The sequence below is a fragment of the Cherax quadricarinatus genome, chromosome 3 (assembly GCF_038502225.1).
Source record: "Cherax quadricarinatus isolate ZL_2023a chromosome 3, ASM3850222v1, whole genome shotgun sequence".
Classification (NCBI taxonomy): Eukaryota; Metazoa; Arthropoda; class Malacostraca; order Decapoda; family Parastacidae; genus Cherax; species Cherax quadricarinatus.
Window position 1 is genome coordinate 65,671,565 of NC_091294.1, and position 26,505 is coordinate 65,698,069.

Below are 26,505 nucleotides of genomic sequence, written 5' to 3' on the forward strand. Positions count from 1 at the left end.
AGGCTTTATATTTTTACCAGTGGTGAGGCTTCATATTTATACCAGTGGTGAGGTTTCACATTTATACCAGTGGTGAGGCTTTATATTTATACCAGTGGTGAGGCTTCATATTTATACCAGTGGTGAGGCTTCACATTTATACCAGTGGTGAGGTTTCACATTTATACCAGTGGTGAGGCTTCATATTTATACCAGTGGTGAGGTTTCACATTTATACCAGTGGTGAGGCTTCATATTTATACCAGTGGTGAGGTTTCACATTTATACCAGTGGTGAGGTTTCACATTTATACCAGTGGCGAGGTTTCACATTTATACCAGTGGCGAGGTTTCACATTTATACCAGTGGTGAGGTTTCACATTCATACCAGTGGTGAGGCTTCCATAACACAAGACTCACACTGTCATTGGCTGCCACAAGTTCCAGTTTACAAGTTTTATTGAATAAATATAGCCATTTCTCCTTCAATAACTACTGACTGCTCCTTTTTAAGTAACTTTTAAATATTACTGGCGAAACATTCTTTAGTAAGGTTGATGATCCATAAATTTAGTCTGAATAAATGCAAATTTGAAAATTTACTGAAAAATAATGATTTGAAATCTTTGGAATTAGATCACTTACTGGGGAATGCCTTTTTAGATCGGCTTCAAACTTTTACCATTGTCGAGTTTTATTAAAAGACAGCTTGTCACTCATCTTAAACTGTGCACATTTCAATTTGCCAGTTTTGTTAAGAAAATTATTCCCAGTAATTCCTAGTAAATGCCTCTTCTGCTCGGCTTCAAACCCTAAATGCTGATGTAGCTTAATAAGTAGCATTTTATAACAATTTTGAGCGGTTTGGGAGCTAATTTGACTTTTTTTTATTCTTGTCATATTTTTTTTAATAATCTAAATAATACATTTTACCATATAGGATTGTGGAGAATTTTAAACAGAAAATAAATATAAAAAAATAAAATTGAATAAAAATAAAAATCCGAGGATATACATATGGCGTTTTAAGTTTAACGATGGTAGATTTATTTTTCGTTTATCAAGGGAGAACATCTTATTCGATAGGCTTAAAACTTTCGCTGCCTGTGTAGTGCATGACGTGAATACCTGCATGACTGGCTCACCTCTGCTTAATGATACAAATGTTATTCCCATTATTTGTTTGTTTGTGATTACTGGAGAAAGGTTCCTCTGGTCGGCCATTTTCCCAATTTTCTCTCGAAATAGTAATAATAATATATCTTTATTTACTACAAGTACATGTACAAGGTATACAGTCCTAGCTGACATCAGTGACATACTACTATATAGCTGACATCAGTGACATACTACTATATAGCTGACATCAGTGACATACTACTATATAGCTGACATCAGTGACATACTACTATATAGCTGACATCAGTGACATACTACTATATAGCTGACATCAGTGACATACTACTATATAGCTGACATCAGTGACATACTACTATATAGCTGACATCAGTGACATACTACTATATAGCTGACATCAGTGACATACTACTATATAGCTGACATCAGTGACATACTGCTATATGTAATAAAGTTGGTAGAATTACCGACAACATGTAAAGTAAAAGGACACAAGTGCAACTAATGTGACATTTATTGTGGCAACGTTTCGCTCTCCAGGAGCTTTATCAAGCCATTACAAACAATACATGGACACGGGTATATAAAGGCTCAGAATGAGGTGTAATACTAGTGTGGTACCATTTCGATGTTCACTAGTGGTAGTAGTAGTAGTAGTAGTGGTAGTGACAAAAGTAATACAATATGGTAGAGCAATTATTTCGTACATGAGTAAAAGGATATAAAAGCTATTACTTGGGTAACATAAAAATAGGTTGGACAAATATAGACTGGAATGAGGCAGCTTGTTTCAGTGTTCACTCTCTGTGCTTTGTGTAGTATAACAGGAGAGACTATGTGATGGCAGGGTTTACTGTTTTCAGGAGGATTCTTGCTAAGACTTCGGAGATGGTGAAGCTGCCGTTGTTTTGTTTAACTGTATTCGAAACAGCGATCAGTGCTGATTCGAGGCATTTGCGTCTGCGGAAATTAGTTTCTTTGATCACTAATTGGGCGTCTCTGAATTTCATGAGATGATTGGTGTAATTTCGGTGTTGTACACATGCGTTGTTCAAGTTATCGTTCCTACATGCGTAAATGTGTTCATTGAGGCGGGTGTCGAGGTTTCTGGCTGTTTCACCTACGTAAATCTTGTCACAGCCTCCACAGGGTATAGTGTAAACTCCTGCATTGACTGGTTCGTGGTGCTTGGATTTTGTCCTGGTTATATCCTTTATTGAAGTGCTAGAAGCGATGGCGACTCTGGTGTTAGTTTGCGAAAGTACTTTTGAGACGTTCAGTGCAACCTGACTGTTGGGAAGAATTATAACTTTGCTGGGAGTGGTGTTGATGCGTGGAGAATTTATGATCTGAAGAGCTCTTTTCTTGCAGTCTTTGATGAAAAAAGAAGGAAAATGTAACTCTGTGAATGTTTGGTGAATGTATGTACACTCCTCGTCAAGAAACTTAGGACTACAAATTCGGTACGCTCTTAGGAAAAACCCGATGATGATGCCTCTTTTGGTCTTGGTATCTTGACTGGAATAGAAGTGTGTGAGATCATTTTTATTGGTGGGTTTCCGATAAACTTGAAATCTTAGGTTGTTGTCTACTTTGTGAATGTAAGTATGTAAAGTAAAAGGACACAAGTGCAACTAATGTCACATTTATTGTGGCAACGTTTCGCTCTCCAGGAGCTTTATCAAGCCATTACAAACAATACATGGACACAGAGGGTATATAAAGGCTCAGAGTGAGGTGAATACTAGTGAGGTACCATTTCGATGTTCACTAGTGGTAGTAGTAGTAGTAGAATTAGTGGTAGTGACAAAAGTAATACAATATGGTAGAGCAATTAATTCGTACATGAGTAAAAGGATATAAAAGCTATTACTTGGGTAACATAAAAATAGGTTGGACAAATATAAACTGGAATGAGGCAGCATGTTTCAGTGTTCACTCTCTGTGCTTTGTGTAGTATAACAGGAGAGACTATGTGATGGCAGGGTTTACTGTTTTCAGGAGGATTCTTGCTAAGACTTCGGAGATGGTGAAGCTGCCGTTGTTTTGTTTAATTGTATTCGAAACAGCGATCAGTGCTGAATCAAGGCACTTGCGTGTGCGGAAATTAGTTTCTTTTATCACTAATTGGGCGTCTCTGAATTTCATAAGATGATTGGTGGAATTTCGGTGTTGTACACAGGCGTTGTTTAAGTTGTCGTTCCTACATGCGTATATGTGTTCATTGAGGCGGGTGTCGAGGTTTCTTGCTGTTTCACCTACGTAGATCTTGTCACAGCCTCCACAGGGTATAGTGTAAACTCCTGCATTGACTGGTTCGTGGTGCTTGGGTTTTGTAGGAACGACAACTTAAACAACGCCTGTGTACAACACCGAAATTCCACCAATCATCTTATGAAATTCAGAGACGCCCAATTAGTGATAAAAGAAACTAATTTCCGCACACGCAAGTGCCTTGAATCAGCACTGATCGCTGTTTCGAATACAATTAAACAAAACAACGGCAGCTTCACCATCTCCGAAGTCTTAGCAAGAATCCTCCTGAAAACAGTAAACCCTGCCATCACATAGTCTCTCCTGTTATACTACACAAAGCACAGAGAGTGAACACTGAAACAAGCTGCCTCATTCCAGTTTATATTTGTCCAACCTATTTTTATGTTACCCAAGTAATAGCTTTTATATCCTTTTACTCATGTACGAATTAATTGCTCTACCATATTGTATTACTTTTGTCACTACCACTAATACTACTACTACTACTACCACTAGTGAACATCGAAATGGTACCTCACTAGTATTCACCTCACTCTGAGCCTTTATATACCCTCTGTGTCCATGTATTGTTTGTAATGGCTTGATAAAGCTCCTGGAGAGCGAAACGTTGCCACAATAAATGTCCCATTAGTTGCACTTGTGTCCTTTTACTTTACATATTGTCGGTAATTCTACCAACTTTATTACTTTGTGAATGAGGACGTTGAGGAAAGGTAGCTTGTCATTGGACTCTTCTTCTAGTGTAAACTGGATCGCCGGTTCAACTGCGTTGAGCCTTGCCTGAAGATCCCGTACATCAAAACGTTTTGGAGTTATTACGAGGACATCGTCCACGTAACGTAACCAAGTGACGCTTGAAGGGATGATGTTGGCGAAGTGTTCGGACTCTAGGTGTTCCATGTATAAGTTGGCTAGGACGGCACTTATGGGGGACCCCATTCCCATGCCGTAGGTTTGTTTGTAGAGCGTGTTATTGAAAGAAAAACAGTTGAAATTAACAAAGAGTTCAATTAAGTCAACAAAATCGCCAGGAGGTAGAGGAAGATTAAGGTCCTGATTGACTTTACGTCGTAGAACCTCGATGGCTTTTTTGGTAGGTACTTTCGTGAAGAGGGAAGTCACATCCAAACTGCTTAGTTTCTTGTTACGGATGGAGAGGTTACGGATGCGGTTGAGAAGGTCACCTGAGTGTTTAAGATGAGCGGGGCTGATGGTCCCCAGAAGGCAGGAAAGATGTTTGGCAAGAACTCCGGCTAGTTTGTGTGGAGCACTGCCTATTCCTGACGTGATTGGTCTGAGTGGAATATTGTGTTTATGGGTCTTGGGTAAACCACTCAAGGTTGAGGGACTGATTACCTCATTGTCCTCCTGTTCTTCAAGATTCTCCTTTGTATGGACTGATGAAGCCACTGTGTGGAGAAACGTTTCCTCAATAAAGATACCCAAGAGTTGCACATGTGTCTAATTTATCAACAGTGCCAATTTGCCGATCTTGATCTTGCGTGGATCTTTTACATAAATTAACATCCTCAACATGTCCTCACATCTCTTTACATCCGTTCCGGTCAACCAACGTACCAAGTCCCGTCTTATCCAGGTCAAACCCGTGCCGGCCATTCTACCCTCTCTCAAGTAGCTATGCTTGACATACATGCCTAACATCCTATTATGCAGATTCATTAGCCCCAGGCCACCCCGGCCAACCGGGAGCGACACCACATCCCTCGTTAACCAATCACAACCTGAACCCCAAATATATCTATATACACGCGTTAACATACGCTTTTCATCATATGGATGTAACGGATAAATACATGCCACATGCCACAACTTACTGAACAAAATCACATTCACCACAATTGCGCGCTGATGTATAGACAAGCCTCCTTCCCTCAAACCTGTTAAACGACCTAAAACCCTCTCTACAGCCTCACTTGAATTCACCTTCCTCACATCCTGTATGTTATCCCTATGCACAATCCCACACACCTTAATTTGATTTACTAAAGGCCAGCCTTCCCTCTGGCCTAATACCACACCCGCACAATCCCCCACCTCCATAAGCATTGATTTTTCCTTATTAACCGTCATTCCGGTTGCTTTCCCGAAACATTCCACCAATTCGCTCACTTTTCCTAAAACCTTGGCTCCACGAAATAAAACCGTAGTGTCGTCCACGTAACCTATAATTCCTGATTGTACCCCCACCCAACCTTGCTTGTCATCCTGTCGTACAATCCCCCTCACGGCTCTAAAAAACGGGTCCTGAATCAACGCAAAAAGAATTTGTGATATAGGACACCCCTGCCGTAATCCCCTATGCATCCTAACAACTTTTCCCAACCTACCGTTTACCTGCACCCTAAACGTAGCCTGCTCGTACAAAACCTGTGCCCAACTAACAATTTCCTTTCCGAAACCTTGCCACTGCATAAACTTCCATAATGCATCTCTCTCCACGCAATCGTATGCAGCGTGCCAATCTAAAGCTAATATTCCACCCTTATTACCCCTCCCGCTTTCCTCAATGAACCTGCGAATAATTCCTTGTCCCACACACATAGATCGTCCTGGCACACCATATTGTCCCTCGTCCAGAACTCTCTCCAAAACCCGTTTTATCCTATTTCCTAATAATTTCGCAAAAATTTTATAGTCGCCACACATTAATGAAATTGCCCTATAATTATGTATATAATTCCCAGATTTTTTTTTCGGGACTAGAACAACCACCCCTGTTCTTTGTTGCTGTCCCATAATGCCACTACTTTACATGGCATTAAATAATATCACCAAAAAATCGCGAATACAATCCCAATTGTCCTTGTAAAAATCACAAGGGATTCCGTCAATCCCCGGCGACTTCCCTACACTCATACCCTCCACAGCTAACCTAATCTCTTCTTCACTTATAGGTCCATTCAAAGCCAACCTGTCCATGTACTCTAGATTACAACGTACATATTCACCCATTTCTCCCAGCGCCCCTTTAGAAATCCCAGCATTTTTGTATTGCAATTCATACAATGCGTCTACAAAGGTATTCATAGCCTCCGTTGACCGAAGGACCTGCCCCCTACTAAAGTTTCCCAATGACTCCTGAACCTCTAATCCCATTAATTCTGTCGCCTTACGGCGTCTGCCCTGCTCTCGCAAGACAAACGCCGAAGGACGGTCACCCCATAAAACCTCATCAATTCCACTTGCTATCCGCGCCGCATCAAAAATACGATTGTGAAAGTCTCTAATTAAGCGTTTTAAATTTTCAATTTCAACCACCGGATACACTCCCCCACCCTTTGTATAACATGCTTGCAGTTGATTTTCAAGATAGTTCAAGAGCCCATACTGCATTCTCTTGTCTTCTTTTCCTTGCTGCTGATAAAAATTCCTCACCTTCACCTTACCGACAGTATCCCACCATTCGACTATATCAATTCCCTCCTGCCATTCAGCCCACCATCCTCTCCAAGCACTCACAAAATCTTCCCTCACACCTCTTTTATGCATTAAACCCACATTCAACTTCCAGAAACCTCTGTAACGCCTCGGTAATCCTACCCAGTCAACATCCACCTCTGTGATCAGAAAAGCTCACATTTAGCACACGTACACTCCTGACGCTGACACCTCTAGAAATGTATATGCGATCCAGTCTTGCCGCATACTCCCTTCTAACGAACGTATGCATGACCCCACCCACCTCATCCCCCCCCCACATCCGTAACATTAACACTCCGCAAAAGGTCCCCTAAATATCCTGAAAAAAAACCTCTCCCTCTCGGTTCGACATCCTTGCGACGATCATTGCAATTCCAATCACCCCCAATAATCGTGACGACTGGCAGTGATCTTAAATGGTACACCAACACGTCCCTAAAAAACGCATTTTTTACACGCATGTCACCTTCCGCCGGTCCGTACACCCCCAGGAAGGCCACCCGTACCCCACCCCACACCCCATCAACCCTAACAACCCTCCCCTCCTCTCCCACCTCATATGTTTGCAAAGAAAACGGGCTAGCCTCTTTAACTAACACTGCTACACCACCTTTCAGTCTATTAGAACAGCCCATGTACAAAATATATTCAGGAATCAGCAATTCACCTAAAGATTTATAATTGTGTTCTTGTAAGAATACAACATCGGGTACATATTTTTTTAACAAAACCTCCAAATACTTACGTTTTTCAACAGACCGTAACCCATTTATATTTAAAGTAATACACTTGAACGTTTCATTGGAGGTTTACCCTTGGATACCTTGACATTCTTGGTTCCCTTGTGTGTATCTCCACTTCTTCCCCCACCCCCCCCCTGTGTCGTTCTCCTTGACATGCTGAACACATGTAGATTTGCCCTTGTCTTTACGGGTCACATCGCACCATGCTTTGTTCCCCGACCTTTGTCCTGGTGTCAAAACATCTTGAGAGTCAGATATCACCGCCACTCTCTTACGAGAACTGCGGCCAGTATCCATCTCATCTTCAGAACTGTTATTTCTATGAACTTCCACGACCACAACCTGATGTTCAGCAATATGCCCGGCGGATGCCCCGTCCTTCTCCTTCACACTTACATCCTCTAAACCACTGTGAAGCCCCTCAGATGTGGAAGCATCCAATAAAACATTCAGAACTTCTTGAATAGATTGCTCCACGTCAACCTGAGTATGAACGAGATCTTCCTCTGTCGTCGCCGATACCACGCCCACGTCCTCCACTGCACCAGGGAGGGTTAGACATATCGGCGAGTCTTCAACCTCACCCTCTATCTCCTCACTCCATGATTTACGAGCCAATATATGTTGTTGTGTAGCAGCAGCATATGAACGCTGCTCCGTTGAAACATCAAACCGCCTTACTTCCGTCGTTTTATCACGTCTTGTAGGGCATTGCGCCGCCATATGGTCATACATCCCACAAAGCCTGCACGTACGCCTTTGTCCTGAGTACGTAACGTACACTTGCGTACGAAAGTCCTCCATAACCACATACGACGGAATAGGGTGCTTGAGGGACATTTTCAGGGAGAAAGACCCCTCCAGCATACCAACTAGAGGACCATCATGCCACCGTCCCATAGTTGCCATATGAACCGTGCCATAGCGTGCAAAAACATTCCTCAAATCACTCTCGTCCGCCTCAAAAGGAACGTTTCGTACCTTGATCCAGGTGTAAAAACGGGAGACGTCGTGAAGGCGAACAGTGACACCAGGATTAACAGTTTTGATCACATCCTGATAAGTGGCAACCATATTTTCGTAAGTACTATTTTGTCTGAATTTGACAAAAAGCCTCGAATTTCCGTTCAAAGAGACACCATAAAGATCTTCATTATTGATACCATATGTATCTCGGAGTATCGCAGTAAGCAGTAGATGTGTATTCTGATTGTTGAACGAGCCTGTCACCAATTGAAGGCAGACGGTGTTGACTCGCCTACGTGCACCTTCCGCCATTGTGAGTGCACTGAGGAAAACTGCGCAGCAATCAACAGAGTCAGGAGCTACTGCGCAGCCTGTCCGTACGGCCCAAGAGCGATACGAACAATGTACGTTGCCACAATAAATGTCACATTAGTTGCACTTGTGTCCTTTTACTTTACATATTGTCGGTAATTCTACCAACTTTATTACAATCTGTCGGACACCGCAACATAATGGACATTTCATGCAGACGTTATTTGGACACCCTTCTTCGTGCTCACAGCTATCGCAACAGACACAACTTCCTACAAGATTGCCTGGCAGAGAAGGTGATCCCTAAGTCTACTCCTGCACAACTCTCCAACTTCAAGCACCCTTTCTCTCCAGCTACCCAGGCTTACTTAACTGAATGTGCCGAAGAACTTTCTAACATCGCTAAGGAAACCTTTGAAACTGCAAGGAATATGAGGGCCAATCTTCAGATTGACCAACACACTGCTGAGCATATTCTCAGCACAGTCACCACAGCTAACCTCCAACAGAAGATCAAACTCAATCGCAAACTTCAGTACCTCTGCTCTAACAGTCGATGGAAGGAAATGGGACGTGTGTCCCTGATAAACAACTTATCGTCACGCACCTTAACCGACTACGAAAAACAAGCACTGAGTCTGGGACTCAAATTTACCACCAACATACGCAAACCTAACTATCAAATCAATCTAGTTACCAGGAACCATAGACACAGTGACAGCAACTTCCAGAAGGGTTATATACAGGGCCTTCTCACTGCAGCTTTATGTGAACCTTCTTCTTCTAATCTTCCTAGACGATACATCACTGCCCTTAAGAACCTCGCCAACGACCCCAACATTATCGTCACCACCGCCGACAAAGGAGGTGGAGTCGTCATCCTCAACGCCAGTGACTACAACACTAAAATGATGGACCTTTTGAATGATCAATCTACATACGAACCCATCAGCACTCAACAGTGGGAGACTCCCACCAAAGATTTTCTATACAAAACCAGACAAATACTCAAACGCACTAGAGAAGGGAAGAAACTTCTGTACTTGTTACCAAGCAACCCTAAACCAGCACACATGTATGGTTTACCCAAGACCCATAAACACAATATTCCACTCAGACCAATCACGTCAGGAATAGGCAGTGCTCCACATAAACTAGCCGGAGTTCTTGCCAAACATCTTTCCTGCCTTCTGGGGACCATCAGCCCCGCTCATCTTAAACACTCAGGTGACCTTCTCAACCGCATCCATAACCTCTCCATCTGTAACAAGAAACTAAGCAGTTTGGATGTGACTTCCCTCTTCACGAAAGTACCTACCAAAAAAGCCATCGAGGTTCTACGACGTAAAGTCAATCAGGACCTTAATCTTCCTCTACCTCCTGGCGATTTTGTTGAATTAATTGAACTCTTTGTTAATTTCAACTGTTTTTCTTTCAATAACAAGCTCTACAAACAAACCTACGGCATGGGAATGGGGTCCCCCATAAGTGCCGTCCTAGCCAACTTATACATGGAACACCTAGAGTCCGAACGCTTCGCCAACATCATCCCTTCAAGCGTCACTTGGTTACGTTACGTGGACGATGTCCTCGTAATAACTCCAAAACGTTTTGATGTACGGGATCTTCATGCAAGGCTCAACGCAGTTGAACCGGCGATCCAGTTTACACTAGAAGAAGAGTCCAATGACAAGCTACCTTTCCTCGACGTCCTCATTCACAAAGTAGACAAAAACCTAAGATTTCAAGTTTATCGGAAACCCACCAATAAAAATGATCTCACACACTTCTATTCCAGTCAAGATACCAAGACCAAAAGAGGCATCATCATCGGGTTTTTCCTAAGAGCATACCGAATTTGTAGTCCTGAGTTTCTTGACGAGGAGTGTACATACATTCACCAAACATTCACAGAGTTACATTTTCCTTCTTTTTTCATCAAAGACTGCAAGAAAAGAGCTCTTCAGATCATAAATTCTCCACGCATCAACACCACTCCCAGCAAAGTTATAATTCTTCCCAACAGTCAGGTTGCACTGAACGTCTCAAAAGTACTTTCACAAGCTAACACCAGAGTCGCCATCGCTTCTAGCACTTCAATAAAGGATATAACCAGGACAAAATCCAAGCACCACGAACCAGTCAATGCAGGAGTTTACACTATACCCTGTGGAGGCTGTGACAGGATTTAAGTAGGTGAAACAGCCAGAAACCTCGACACCCGCCTCAATGAACACATTTACGCATGTAGGAACGATAACTTGAACAACGCCTGTATACAACACCGAAATTCCACCAATCATCTCATGAAATTCAGAGACGCCCAATTAGTGATCAAAGAAACTAATTTCCGCAGACGCAAGTGCCTCGAATCAGCACTGATCGTTGTTTCGAATACAGTTAAACAAAACAACGGCAGCTTCACCATCTCCGAAGTCTAAGCAAGAATCCTCCTGAAAACAGTAAACCCTGCCATCACATAGTCTCTCCTGTTATACTACACAAAGCACAGAGAGTGAACACTGAAACAAGCTGCCTCATTCCAGTCTATATTTGTCCAACCTATTTTTATGTTACCCAAGTAATAGCTTTTATATCCTTTTACTCATGTACGAAATAATTGCTCTACCATATTGTATTACTTTTGTCACTACCACTACTACTACTACTACCACTAGTGAACATCGAAATGGTACCTCACTAGTATTACACCTCACTCTGAGCCTTTATATACTCTCTGTGTCCATGTATTGTTTGTAATGGCTTGATAAAGCTCCTGGAGAGCGAAACGTTGCCACAATAAATGTCACATTAGTTGCACTTGTGTCCTTTTACTTTACATACTGCTATATAGAAAGCCGCTTGTTATGTTGAGCATTTCGGGTAAATTAGGTCAGTTTTGTCCCAGGATGCGACCCACACCAGTCCACTAACACCCAGGTACCCATTTTGAACTGATGGGTGGACAGGGGCAGGGACAGCAGGTGTCTTATGGAAACACGTCCCTAATGTTTTCTAGCCGTACCGGAGGAGATTCGAACCCTGGGCCTCAGTGTGTGAGCTGAAATATTAGCCTTCATTAAACTATTTTCAACATGATGCGGGTGAGGGCTTTTGATCCAGGATAACGGAACTTATCATAACTTTGCTTGAATCGAATTTGAATGCCTTCCCTTCCACAAGAGTTATATGACCCCTACGGGTTTAGTGCTTTCCTCTGATCGGCATCAATCTTCAGCAACTGATTCGTCGTGTGAAACAGACTGTTTCCCGGGTTTGTGTTGTGCAAGCATAAATTTTGTTGGATTTTGTGCAATAACTGGAAAATGAATCTTCTGGTCGGCTTGTAACTTACAGTGCTGATGTGTTTTTCTCGAAGGAAACAATATCTTGATGTTAGATTGTTAACGTTACTATGCGCCAATTTTAGTTTTGAAATTGTTCTTTTCTGAACTGTGTAGAATGTCTCTTCTGGACAGAAATAAATAACAGTGTTTGACTGTATTTGTTTATCCTGGGTTTTATCTGCAACAGCATCTGTGTGTCAAACATCTGTGTCAAACATGTGTGTGTCGAACATCTGTGCGTCAAGCATCTGTGTCAAACATCTGTGTGTCGAACATCTGTGTCAAACATCTGTGTGTCAAACATCTGTGTCAAACATCTGTCTCAAACATCTGTGTCAAACATCTGTCTCAAACATCTGTGTGTCAAACATCTGTCTCAAACATCTCTGTGTCAAACATCTGTCTCAAACATCTGTGTGTCAAACATTTGTGCCAAACATCTCTTTGTCAAACATCTGTCTCAAACATCTGTGTGTCAAACATATCTGTCAAACATCTGTGTGTCAAACATCTGTGTGTCAAACATCTGTGTCAAACATCTGTGTGTCGAACATCTGTGTGTCAAACATCTGTGTGTCAAACATCTGTGTGTCAAACATCAGTGTGTCAACCATCCCAGTGTCAAACATCTGTGTCAAGCATCTGTGTGTCAAACATCTGTGTGTCAAACATCTGTGTCAAATATCAGTGTGTCAAACATCTGTGTGTCAAACATCTGTGTGTCAAACATCTGTGTGTCAAACATCTGTGTGTCAAACATCTGTGTGTCAAACATCTGTGTGTCAAACATCTGTGTCAAACATCAGTGTGTCAAACATCCCTGTGTCAAACATATCTGCATTAAACATCTCTGTATCAAGCATCTCTGTGTCAAACATCTGTGTGTCAAACATCTATATGTCAAACATCTGTGTGTCAAACATCTGTGTGTCAAACATCTCTATCAAACATCTGTGTGTCAAACATCTGTGTCAAACATCTGTGTGTCAAACATCTGTGTGTCAAACATCTGTGTGTCAAACATCTCTGTATCAAACATCTGTGTGTCAAACATCTGTGTCAAACATCTGTGCGTCAAACATCTGTCAAACATCTGTGTGTCAAACGTCTGCGTGTCGAGCATCTGTGTGTCAAACATCTCTGTCAAACATTTCTGTGTCAAACGCCACTGTGTCAAGACCGTTGTAAAACATTAGTATGTTAAGCTTACTAAGCTTACATAAAACTTACTTTCTTAAAAGTTAGTCAATCTTAGAGAAAAGTTTGAATTTATTTTAGCCCGTGTAGGTCTCAGTTCACTTTTTGGAAGAAATTTTATAAACTGCAATAATATCTGAGTGTCGCATCTGATTAACTTCAAGTCATCTGTGTTCATTACGTGATAATGCAACCTGTGAGCTGCTTCAAGCCGCCCGGAAGTTGCAGGATCACGTAATGTGCTTCTGTGTTTAAAGATACTTGTCTCTTTAGTCTCTTTGGAAGGTTTGTGTTAGATCTGAACCTTATGTCCTAGTTTATATTTTTTATTGAAGAAATTTGAATATCAGTATCCATTTCATGACCTATGAATACCTCTTCTAATGCCCTTGAAATCCTCAACACTGATAATTATCTGCATTATCAACCTATGCCGCACACTACACTATTCGACTGGGATTATGGAATACGGGCATACCTTCTTCGGGAAGTGGATTTTTTTATACCATTATATAATTTGTTTCTGTATTTACTATATATATTTATGATTTATTTACAGCTGACGGAGAAATTAGGAGATCGGGAACGAGTCACATGGGAAGAGAATGGGGCTGTGGGTGTATTAAGGAAAACGGACGTCAACGTGATATCAGGTGTATTTACAGTGCTTTAGGAGACACATGGAAAATATTTTATATATTCCAAAACACACCTCCGTAAACCTTGTGATTACACGCTTGTGCATTCTCGTATTTATACATCATTTTCATAAAGACTGAGAATTATGAGAGTGAAACCTGAGGCAACGTAGGGGGAGTGGAGGGGTGACGAGGCAGTAGTCAGAGGTGAGTGTAGAGTGACACAGGTAGTTAAGCGAAGTTCAGTGGATTCGCACACTAGTGACTATCCAGAGATCAGTGCAGTTAATTACCAGAGTCTAGAGGAGTCATTTGGTGTGTAGTGCAGTGAAGTCACGAAGTCACACAGGAGCAGAGGAAGTGATAGTGCTGAATGAGTATCAAAAGCCAGGTCGAGTCAGCAACCTAATTCAGTGCGACTGTAGCAGACAACAGGAGTACCACTACCTCCACTATTTAAGGAATTAGTAGTGGCCATCCGTATTACTGTGTCCCGTGGCTCTGTTGATACTGCACTCCGCTTATACGGATACGTTAGGAGGTAAGTATTAATTTTTACTATAAATAATTCGTGTAGTAGTGTAATTAACAATTAACCCCACTGATCGCACAGCGATTGAAAAGCATCCACTTGTGTTACAATGTGGGCAATTAGTGTTGTCAGCTGGTACATTCCACTGTTTCGCTCATTGATGTTGGTAAGGTGGTTTACTGCTCGAAAAAAATTTGCGTATGATCTTGTTGTTCTCGTGGTTAACACCCGGTCATCCCCCCTCACCTGCTGTCATCAATACCCGACTTCACTGGAGTTGATTTCGCAATTTAATGACCTCGTATAAGATCTGCTCGCGTAATTTAATGACAAGTGTGTGACTTGTGTTTCCCAGTATGAACTCGGGGATGATTGGCTTCTTATGAGACGGTATATTTGTTCATTTTTGTATACTTGATAAAGCCCAGCCAAGGACGAAACATTGTATTAAAAAGACCCTCTGTAGCCAATGTCTATATTCCCGCTCATGGAGAAATTGGTGGTAAGTGGTGCGAGCATAAGTGTACAGAGCACCGGACAAGGGAAATAGAGGTTATTTGTGTGTCCAATACGCCTCAATGATACCCCAGTGCACGTGAAAAGCCTTTTAATTAAAGCAGCTTATCCTGTTACCGGCACTGAATCGGAAAAAACGCCACCTGAACAATAGGTTCTCATGTGATAACCAGATTATAAGGTGATTGTCGGTGTCTCGGTATCTAAGACAATTATTTTTTTTGTGTTATGCATGCATACTGTTGTTCTTGGTCCCGAGTGGCAATGTCTTGTGAAATTTCCCCCGTGTAACGTTTCTGGGAAAATTGTGAGCAATAATAGATATTCCCTATGTTTCTGCATTATGATCACTGTTTAATCTGTGAAGGATGTTTAGGATCCGCCATTATTAGTACTTCTGACGCTGTCACACACAGGGTATCTTCGTGCTAGCTAAACCTTTAACTTCGTTGCACGTTATAAAGTCGTTTGGTAATAGTCCAGTGTTTACCTGCAGTGCTCCTCTCCTTGAGATGCTCCCATGCACCTCACGTTCAATGTATACATTGAAAGACGTATACAAGTATGTATTCGTCTTTCATGTATACTCTAGTGACTATGTTCTTCTCTGACAATTTTATAGAACGTTCCGGGATACTGGTTTCTGCGTAACAACACGAATCTCTTCTCTTCAGTTGTTTATATATTTTTTACAAAAATTTGTAAAGAAATGACTATTTGGTCTTAAAAGACAACATCTAAAACGGAACGAAGCTAAAATTATTCCTGGTGAGATGAGATACACAGCAGCATCCGCCACCACATCGACCTTACCTTTGATGAGTTCCGAGAGTCTTTCTGCTCTCCATAACCTTAGGCCGGGCTCGTCTGGTGCTTAGCTGGTCGGCCAGGTTGTCACTGCTTGTGGCCCGCTGACCCTCATATCCATCATTGTCTGGTTGATCTGGCACCTAATGAAGATATTTGTCCAGTTTTCCCTTGAAGACTTCTACACTGTCCCCCAGCAGTGTTTCTGATATCTCCCGGTAAGATGATGATCAGTCTGGGGTCACGAGCATGTTGTCTTCAGGAAAGACAGTAGATGTCAGATAAGTTTGGAATAATCTCAAACTTTCCAAACTTATCGAAGAAAAAGCTATTAATAGCAATTAGAAATTCTCAGGAACACCTTAATCTATGGAAGACAGTCTAATCAAGATGGTTGGGATTTGGCACAGAACTCGAGGAATTTACTTAAATTGCCTTCGTCAAGCATGGCAGCACCTGACCTACTGACGCTTATCCATGAACAACCCGCCTCAGGTATTCATCCTTAGTGATTTTGGCTGAGTTGAGAGAAGCTTTTCCAAACATCTGCTCATCAAGGCTTGAAGTTCACGATAAGTTCACCATAACATAAGACTGCCTCAGTAACTGTGCTGTCATTGGAATTAAGCAGATGATTTCTTAAATCACTGATAACTTTGCATCAAGGTAGACTAGGAAGATCAATTTTTACTAGGTAAACTACTTGACGTGAAATTTCCAAAGCAAATTTATGGTTTATATATTTTGCAATCCGGTGCTCTTATATTAAGCAATTTTTTATTTTTATTCATATGTGTTCATTACATTTCGTATTTTTTTGTTTACAATTTAATATAGAATCTATATGGAATATTCTTTTATTTTTATTCAAGATTTGTTATCACTTGAATCTCAGAATAATAAATAAGAGATTTGTTATAAATACAAAGTATACACTGCGGATGGATGAACATCTCTTGCTGATGGACCATACAAATCTTTGCTAATCTTTTTTAGGAGAATTAAAAATACGCAACCCGCGCGATCATTGGTCTTTTCACGATGTTCAACTAAGTGTTATGGTCTCTTTAATGTGGTGTGAATATTCTCAGGCCTCGCCATAACTGGTTTCAGACCTCTGCAAACCTTATCAGAGTTGAACGTAGTTCCTAGGTCTGTTGATTCCTAGGTCTTGTGGGTTCTGAGGTACACCTGCTAAGGCTTTTCTGGGGACAGAGGAACAGGGTACTTTTGCTACCGGTTGTGAGTATTTAATCGTATATATCATTTAACACTCGTGTCATTAAAAGTTTTATAAAATCTCACAAAAGCAAAGCAAACAGACAATACAAACTAATAACATTAATAAAATTTATAACACACATACTCTCGTATCAGCCTCAAATAACCAGGTTCAGTTAAAAATTTCTTGGTTATTAATATTAAAAAGCCTCCTAAAAGTTTTTCCCCATTATCCTCACAGGCATCCCGGTAATTATAAAATAAAAATGTGGATAAGCTTAAGCCACTGACAAACTGTTGCGTTCCATAGTTAGCTGTTATCCTTATCCTAAATCGAAGGAGATTCGTCTAAGTAACCTTTCTTTTTGAAGGAATTGAGTCAAACTCTTAACGCCCTGTGGAATTTTTTCAATTTTTTATCACGTACACTGTAATATCGTTTATACACAGTGACTCAATCAGTCAGAAATAACATTGACTGCTCCATCCATGGCTATAATAAGGTATGTTACTCCTAATACTACAATACAGAATTACCCTCCTTCCCCCAGCCACTTGTATGCGCAGCTCTTCAGAAAAGTGGAGTGGTAGTGTGTGGCTTCCCTGAAGTTCTGACCTGGTTTGAGCATAAACAGAACAACACTGACATCTCGAAGAGAGGAGATGCATCAACATGTCATAATGGACATCATCTCACTGGTAACTGTGGAAGTCTATGCCAAGTAAACGTCAATTTCCCCATTCCAGTGTTCTCCACAATGAGCAATTAAACCATATCAAAGTCCCCAGGCTTGGAATTTATGGTTGTAACACTACACTCGAGACAAAGATGCCCTCTCAAGAGATGCTGGCTACTTAAGAAGGGTCGTTCATCACTTCCCCAGAATAGAGAAGGTTAGGTTCGGTATGTACTTCCTATATGTTTTTGATCACATTCTTTTTTCGATTCGGGAGGAATGCTCGATGTACGTAGTGTTTCTGAACACACAAAATGACAGTCTCGTTGGTGTATCAGTTAATTAACCAGCAAATAGTGGTCATGAGGTGACAATAGGCAGTGCACAAAGTGGCTGTGGTTCTCAATTCTTGTTCCACCACGGGACTGGAAGATGAGATCCCCAAGCTACTTGAGTGAGGAATGTTAGTCTCCACCGTTCCTTTAACATCACTAAAGAGATGGTCATAATCCTCCTGCACACTACGAGATTTGCCTGAGCCTGTCCGCAGTGCCTTCCAGCTTCCACTGGGGAGGGTTGACTACTTAAAAGGAATCTTGTTTCTCTACGAAGAGAGAGAAACGATCACTGTCATGACATTTAGGAAGAGCAGACCATCTTATGTCCATGTACACAAAACTGGAACAAACAGCAAGGAATCCAAAAGAAACACCCTGTGTGTTACAGAGGAACCCACATCCCCAGTAGGATGATGAGAACTTTTCTCCTAGGACTAAAATCCAGTCTGGGGAAAGGTTGAGGGAGCACACTGTCAGGTAACCCTGCAACCTCTGATCGCTATAGCTTGTAGGTAGGAGTGCAAATGAACCTTGCTGTGATGGATAGCCAGGCAGACCAAGATACCTGCATTTCCCTTTACACCTGCGCCAAAAGGGTAGCAGAGGCATAAGCAAATCTGGATTCCAGGGACAGCTGTACTGCCTCGAGTTTAATCTCCTGAAAGCAAAACTGATAGGTTTAGGGCCTCGACAGCTCGTTGCATGAGAATTCAGAGCCAAAAGAGTTTGAGATCTACCGTTTGGTAACGTTCATTATGAAAAGCTAGAGAGTTGGCCCATTTTACATTTTCAAATTGTTTGGGGTGACCTTCATGATGTCTTTATGATTGACCAGAACTTGTCAATGACTGCTGTCACAGTTTTGACGTTCATCCAGCCACAAATATAGCGAGTCATCCAGTGACCTGTTTCAGATAAGTGTCATATTTTGCACTAAATATAGTGGAAGTATCTTATCAGCAAAAAATATACCGTAGTTGTTTCTTACCTTTTCAGAAAATTTATGAAATTCATTATTCAGACACTCTAATAAACAATGTTAACATTCTTCTCGGGTAACTTCAATATCTCAGGGTCCTCCAGGGATCATTTAAGTGACCTCTGTTAGGAAAATTGTTATATTTTTAAGAGGGTACACATATGAAAGTATTTAATGTTATTATCATTTACTCTTTTTACTAGAGAAAATTTTTATCAGAATTTGTATTTATTATTCTTTTTAGTACCATAGGAAATAAAATTGGTCCTTGCTTGATCTTGTTATTAATTATATTGACTAGCCGAGTCTCTAGTTATTAATTATATTGACTAGCCGAGTCTCTAGTTATTAATTATATTGACTAGACGAGTCTCTAGTTATTAATTATATTGACTAGACGAGTCTCTAGTTATTAATTATATTGACTAGCCGAGTCCTTTAAACTGTGTTGTATGTTTTCTTATTCTTGTTATAATTTTCACAACCTGAGTGCACGTAGAAAAAGTCCCTAGACTACACGTCTGTTAATCTGGTCAGAATATTGGTTGAAAAGTATGAACAATTAATCGAATGTGTAAGTTTACGGTAAACAGTGGCCTCAAATGATGAATTCTCTTATACCTCGCCTTAAACTTTTAGGCTAAGGCTGAATTATATAAAGTTTCCATTGAGTATCGAATAGTCGCCATTCCTCTTTGCAGATAGTATAATTATTATCGATATATCTGTACAATACCATGTCCCGAGGCTTAATTGTAGGTATTCCATGGAAAAGTCAGACAGGATCTGGAAAGTAGTACGCCCATACTACTACCACTTTTCTGGTGAAAGTATCCACGCAACAATGAAAACATTGGTTTCTTAAGCTGACCTGACCCCTCCAAGTGACATGGTTCCTGTACCTGTCTTACAACATGCCTCTTAGATCAGGTAACCTGTGTACATATTTTATATATCGAGTATTCCTGTTAATCTGCATAAGAGGACCTCAGTTTTAGGCTGAAATATACACTATTCTTACGGAGTCATTTTCCAAATGTATGTTATCTTGTTAGGCAAGACACATGTTATCTTGCACTTCCTGGACTTAGTTTTTCAGTGCTGTGAAGCTGCCTCCATCACCTTCCTTGCAGGAGAGTTCTCGTAAACTAGTTTAGTGGAAGACCCTAGATAAATGTTCTTCAGTAACAACAGGATTGCAGATGTGCGTAAGCTAAGAAATTCATTGGTTTTTATTGGGTTTTCAGACTTACGTTAAATAAAACTATCATAGAAATTCATTAAGATCACATTATATATGATAGGTAACGAATTTTTATTAATTTCTAAAACTGTAGTGAAACCTAAATACTGTTTTCTAATAACTAGCTGGTAAGTACTCTGCAGATATCGAATATAGCAACATATCGTTCATGGACTAGTTGTGGCCATTGAAACCCTGACGTTAGTTGAACTATATTAAGACTAGTATTTGAGCATCGATTTTCCTGAATATGACTTTGGTAGTAACAAGAGTACCGTTAACTGTAATATTAATGGTAGTTGTGGTAGTTCATGTAGGTACCATGCTTCCATGTTCTTTCTGTTAAACATGGAAAAAAACGCGCGCACACCCACGTACACTTCGATGTGTGTGCTAGAAGGGTGGAGAGCAGTGAGAGAGCCTTCTGCTACACTAAATATGAAGTATGTTAATTAAATTAGGGATAAGGAGACATGTAATGCTTTCGGCAGACAGATTATAAATGCTCAGCAGTGTACAGCAGTTGTACTGTGCACTCATATTCTCTCAAGAGATTCATGCACTCGTATCAACTTTCATTCACTCTCATGTCACTGGGATACTTTTAATATATTCTTTTGTAACTGTAAGCTCTGGTAATTAATTTATTCTGAGAAAAAAAACTGAATTAAAAAAAAATTATAACTCATATTTAATCGGAATATTCGTTACTTTAGGAAGTTATTCACTTCTTACGTTTCATAATTTAGCTAGGTATTAGCAGTGGCATGTGTCGTAGGTTCAAAGCAGAACTCGTGATTATACCTATCTGCTAATTATGTTTTCACGACCCAGTGATTAAAACACGTTCTGCCAAAGATTAGAATCATTAATTTCTCATTTGATCCCGGCAGACTGAACACCATGAGAGGTCATACCTGGTTCCCGCCCCTGATACACTCCATCCTTCTCAACACTGTCAATTCCTCTGAGTAATTTAAATGCTGTTATGTCTTCCCTGGTTCTTCTGTTCTCCACTGTCGTAAGGTTCAACTCTTCTAGCGTCTCCTCGCAGCTCATACCTCTTAGCTTTGGAACCCTCGTCGCATACCCCCACACTATCTCCAGCATCTGAACTGGGTCTTTTTTTCAGGTGTGAGGTTCTTCCATGCTGGTTTTCCATATTCGAAGATAGTCCTGATGTGCGTTGTATAAAAGGCTAGGAATGATTTTCTTTGCTGAAATTCTAGAAGGCTACTTTTTCGATTTGCCAGATGAGCTTCGTCAGCATAGATTATGCAGAATGAGTTTATGGTGATTTGTCAAGCACTATTCTACCCTTTGGTCTTTCTATTTAAAGTGAGGTCAGCAAATTCTGTTTCCTGAGTCTGAGTCTACTTTTCTTGCTCCTACCCCAATCTTCAAAGGTTTGTATTTGATTGGGATAAATTCAAGCATCCATTCGTCTGTTCAGTCAGTCCAGATCCACCAAAAAAACCATACCCCCGGCCGGGATTGAACCCGCGGCCATAGTCTCAAAACTCCAGCCCAGTTCTTGAGTCAGTCCAGATCCATATATAGCCTTTCCTTGTCCTCGCCTCGTTTTCTTTTCGTTAGTTTTACATCAGCAAACAGAGATGCATCTATCACAATCCTGTCTGGAATGTTATTTACATAAACTGTAAAGTACCTGATCTAAATACTTATAATTGCAGAAACCCGTTTGTCTCCCATTCCAACTTCTGTTCCTCAACAGTGTTTGCTTCCTCCCTCTAAGGTACACTGTTATCCAGTGCAGTAAATGCGTTGGTATTTCAGCAGGCAACTCAAGGGATTGCCTCAGTCTCTTGAGGGGCGTAGAATCAAATGCTGTCTTGTACCCTAAGAAAATGTAATCCTCTTATCTCTCTGTCTCCTGTCTTACTTTTGTCCTAGAATTCCAGCAGATCATTTAGACAGAATTTGCAATTTCTGAACCTGTGCTGGAGGTTCTTTGTGAAAAAATCACTTCTCTCAAAGTGCTCTGCTGTGTGTGTGTGTGTGTGTGTGTGTGTGTGTGTGTGTGTGTGTGTGTGTGTGTGTGTGTGTGTATGTATGTGTGTGTGTGTATGTGTGTACTCACCTAATTGTACTCACCTAATTGTGGTTGCAGGGGTCGAGACTCAGCTCCTGGCCCCGCCTCTTCACTGATCGCTACTGGATCCTCTTTCTCTCTGCTTCCTGAGCTTTGTCATACCTCTTCTTAAAACTATGTATGGTTCCTGCCTCCACTACTTCACTTGCTAGGCTATTCCACTTGCTGACAACTCTGACTGAAGAAATACTTCCTAACGTCCCTGTGACTCGTCTGAGTCTTCAGCTTCCAGTTGTGACCCCTTGTCCCTGTGTCCCCTCTCTGGAACATCCTGTCTCTGTCCACCTTGTCTATTCCCCGCAGTATCTTGTATGTCGTTATCATGTCTCCCCTGACCCTTCTGTCCTCCAGTGTCGTCAGTCCGATTTCCCTTAATTTCTCCTCGTACGACATTCCCTTGAGCTCTGGGACTAGCCTTGTTGCAAACCTTTGTACTTCCTCTAACTTCTTGACGTGCTTGACCAGGTGTGGGTTCCAGACTGGTGCTGCATACTCCAGTATGGGCCTAACATACACAGTGTACAATGTCTTGAACGATTCCTTATTAAGGTATCGGAACGCTATTCTCAGGTTTGCCAGGCGCCCGTATGCTGCAGCGGTTATTTGGTTGATGTGTGCCTCCGGTGATGTGCTCGGTGTTATGGTCACCCCAAGGTCTTTCTCCCTGAGTGAGGTCTGTAGTCATTGTCCACCTAGCCTATACTCTGTCTGCGGTCTTCTTTGCCCCTCCCCAATCTTCATGACTTTGCATTTGGCTGGATTGAATTCGAGAAGCCAGTTACTGGACCACATGTCCAGCCTCTCCAGGTCTCTTTGCAGTCCTGCCTTATCCTCGTCCGATTTAATTCTTCTCATCAACTTCGTCATCTGCGAACAGGGACACTTCAGAGTCTATTCCTTCCATCATGTCGTTCACATATATCAAAAATAGCACTGGTCCTAGAACTGACCCCTGTGGGACCCCGCTCGTAACAGGCGACCATTGTGATACCTCTTCACTTACCATGACTCGTTGCTGCCTCCCTGTCAGGTATTCCCTTATCCATTGCAGTGCCCTTCCTTTTACGTGTGCCTGATCCTCCAGCTTCTGCACTAATCTCTTGTGGGAAACTGTGTCAAAGGCCTTCCTGCAGTCTAGGAAAACGCAATCTACCCACCCCTCTCTCTCGTCTTACTTCTGTTACCTTGTCATAAAACTCCAGGAGGTTTGTGATACAAGATTTGCCTTCCATGAACCCATGCTGGTTTTCATTTATAATCTTGTTCCTTTCCAGGTGTTTGACCACTCCCCTCCTGATAATCTTCTCCATGACTTTGCACACAATACATGTCAGAGACACAGGTCTGTAGTTTAGTGCCTCGTTTCTGTTTCCTTTCTTAAATATGGGGACTACATTTGCTGTCTTCCATTTCTCAGGTAGTTGCCCAGTTTCAAAGGATGTGTTGAAGATTGTAGTTAGAGGCACACACAGCATCTCTGCTCCTTCTCTAAGGACCCATGGGGAGATGTTGTCCGGTCCCATCGCCTTTGAGGTGTCAAGGTCTTCACCTCCTCCTCAGTTGTTCGTATGTCATCCAACACTTGTTGGTATATTCCCTCTTGATGTTCCCTTCTCTGCTGTCTTCCCACAGCCCTTCCTGTCTCTACTGTAAAAACTTCCTTAAATCTCCTGTTCAGCTCCACACATACCTCCTGATCATTTCTTGTGAGTTCTCCACCTTCTGTCCTTAATCTGATCACTTGGTCTTTGACTGTTGTCTTCCTCCTGATGTGGCTATACAACAGTTTCGGGTCAGTCTTGATTCTCGATGCTATGTCATTTTCATACTGTCGCTGGGCCTCCCTCCTTTCCTGTGCGTACTCATTCCTGGCTCTGCGACTGATCTCCCTATTTTCGTGTGTTCTCTGCCTTCTGTACTTTTTCCATTCTCTATTGCACTTTGTTTTTGCCTCCTTACACCGTCGGGTAAACCAGGGGCTCGTTCTGGTCTTCCTGTTGTTACTGTTGCCCTTGGGAATGAACCTTTCCACTGCCTCCTTGCATTTTGTTGCTACATATTCCATCATTTCATTTACTGGCTTTCCTGCCAGTTCTCTGTCCCACTGGACCTCCCGCAGGAAGTTCTTCAACCCTATGTAGTCCCCTCTTTTATAGTCAGGCTTTTCCCATTCTACTCCTGTTATTCTCTCCACTTGCAGCTCTACTATGTATTCAAAGCACAAAACCACGTGGTCGCTAGCTCCTAGGGGACTCTCATACTTGATGTTCTCAATATCCGAGCTGCCCAGGGTGAACACAAGGTCCAATCTTGCTGGTTCATCCTCCCCTCTCACTCTGGTAGTGTCCTTAACATGTTGGTGCATGAGGTTTTCCAGCACCATGTCCAACATCCTGGCTCTCCATGTTTTGGGACCCCCATGTGGCTCCAGGTTTTCCCAGTCAATCTCCCTGTGGTTGAAATCCCCCATAACCAGCAACTTTGCTCTGCTGGAGTGAGCTCTTCTTGCCACCTCAGCAAGTGTGTCCACCATTGCTCTGTTGCTCTCTTCATATTCCTCTCTTGGCCTCCTGCAGTTCTGTGGTGGATTATACATCACTGCAATGACCACTTTGTGTTCCCCAGACTGAAGTGTACCTGCTATGTAGTCTCTTTCTCCCGTCTCATCTATTCCTTCCATTTTCTCGAATTTCCATCTGTTTTTTACGAGCAGAGCAACCCCACATCCCCCCCTGCCCCTTCTATCTTTCCTCATGATCTGGTATCCTGGTGGGAAGATTGCATCTGTTATTGTCTCCATGAGTTTTGTTTCTGTAACTGCTATGATGTCTGGGGACTTCTCATTGATTCTTTCTTGTCATTCCTCATGTTTATTCGTTAATCCATCTGCATTTGTGTACCAAACCTTCAACTTCTGTTCTAATACTGTAACTGTGGTGCGGGGGGTGAAAACAGAGGGATCGGTGTGTGATGGTTAGTTTGGATTGTTCAGTTGCCTTGGGGGTGTCGTGGCTGGAGTCCTTCTGCAGGTGTTTCTGGGGGGTGTGCTTGTCCTTCCATTTGATCCTGGGTTATTCTGCTCTCCTTTTTCATTTCCTCCCATTTCTCCTTTCGTTTTTGAACTCTCTCTTTCATTGTCTTCCTTTCGTCCTGTGTTCTGTCTCGGTCGAGGTACAAACTCCGGAACTCCTGCTTGCCTCTCAGCCATGCTTTCTCCTGCAGGATCATGGTTCGGGTTGATTCTGCCTTGAAAATTACTTTGAGAGGCCGATTCCTTTTCTTTGTGAACCACCCAATTCTCCGAAAATTTGCCACCTGGGTCATGTCCCCCTCGCCTATCACCTTCTTGATATCTTCAATCGATTTTTTCTCCTCCTGCTTTCTTTCATCATAAGTTTCCCCTTTAGCTTCGTCTAGCCCATAGACAAACACTGATCTCTCCCTTTCCTCCTCCCACTGTGACTCCCATTGCATCCTCTGATGTGTTTTAGTTCCTTCCTGTGGAGTGTTCCTTCCTTCAGTCCCTTCCCTAGTTATGGCCCCTATGCTTCTTGGTTTATCCTTCCTGCTCACCTGCTCCTGGCCCCCACAGGTATCTGGTAAGGTCCTTGCACATGTCCTAGTTCCTTCAATGTCTTCCAACCTCTTATTCTGTCCTAGTGTGCTCCCTGTCTTTGTTTTGGCCCCATGTGGGTTTGACAGGACCTCTGCATACAGTTTAGTTTCCATGCTTCCTTCGGACCTGTTGTCTGTGTTCGATGTAGCCATTGCCGATGCTACTTCTGTAATATCTTTGTCTCTGTGCTGTTCCAGATGTCTCGGCTCCTCTTCTAATCTCTCTATCTTGATTTCTGCTGCTGCGGCCTGTTGCTTCCACCTTCTGCATTCTGCTGCTAACCTCTCTTCCATCTTCCTTTCCAGCTCATCTAGTCTCCTTCCCCAGTCTTCCTCCCTTTTTTTGAGCTCTACCTCCCATTCCTCCCTCTCAGATTCGTCCTTGGAGCCCCTTGTCCTCATCCTGGTTAGGGGGAGGGGAAGAGAT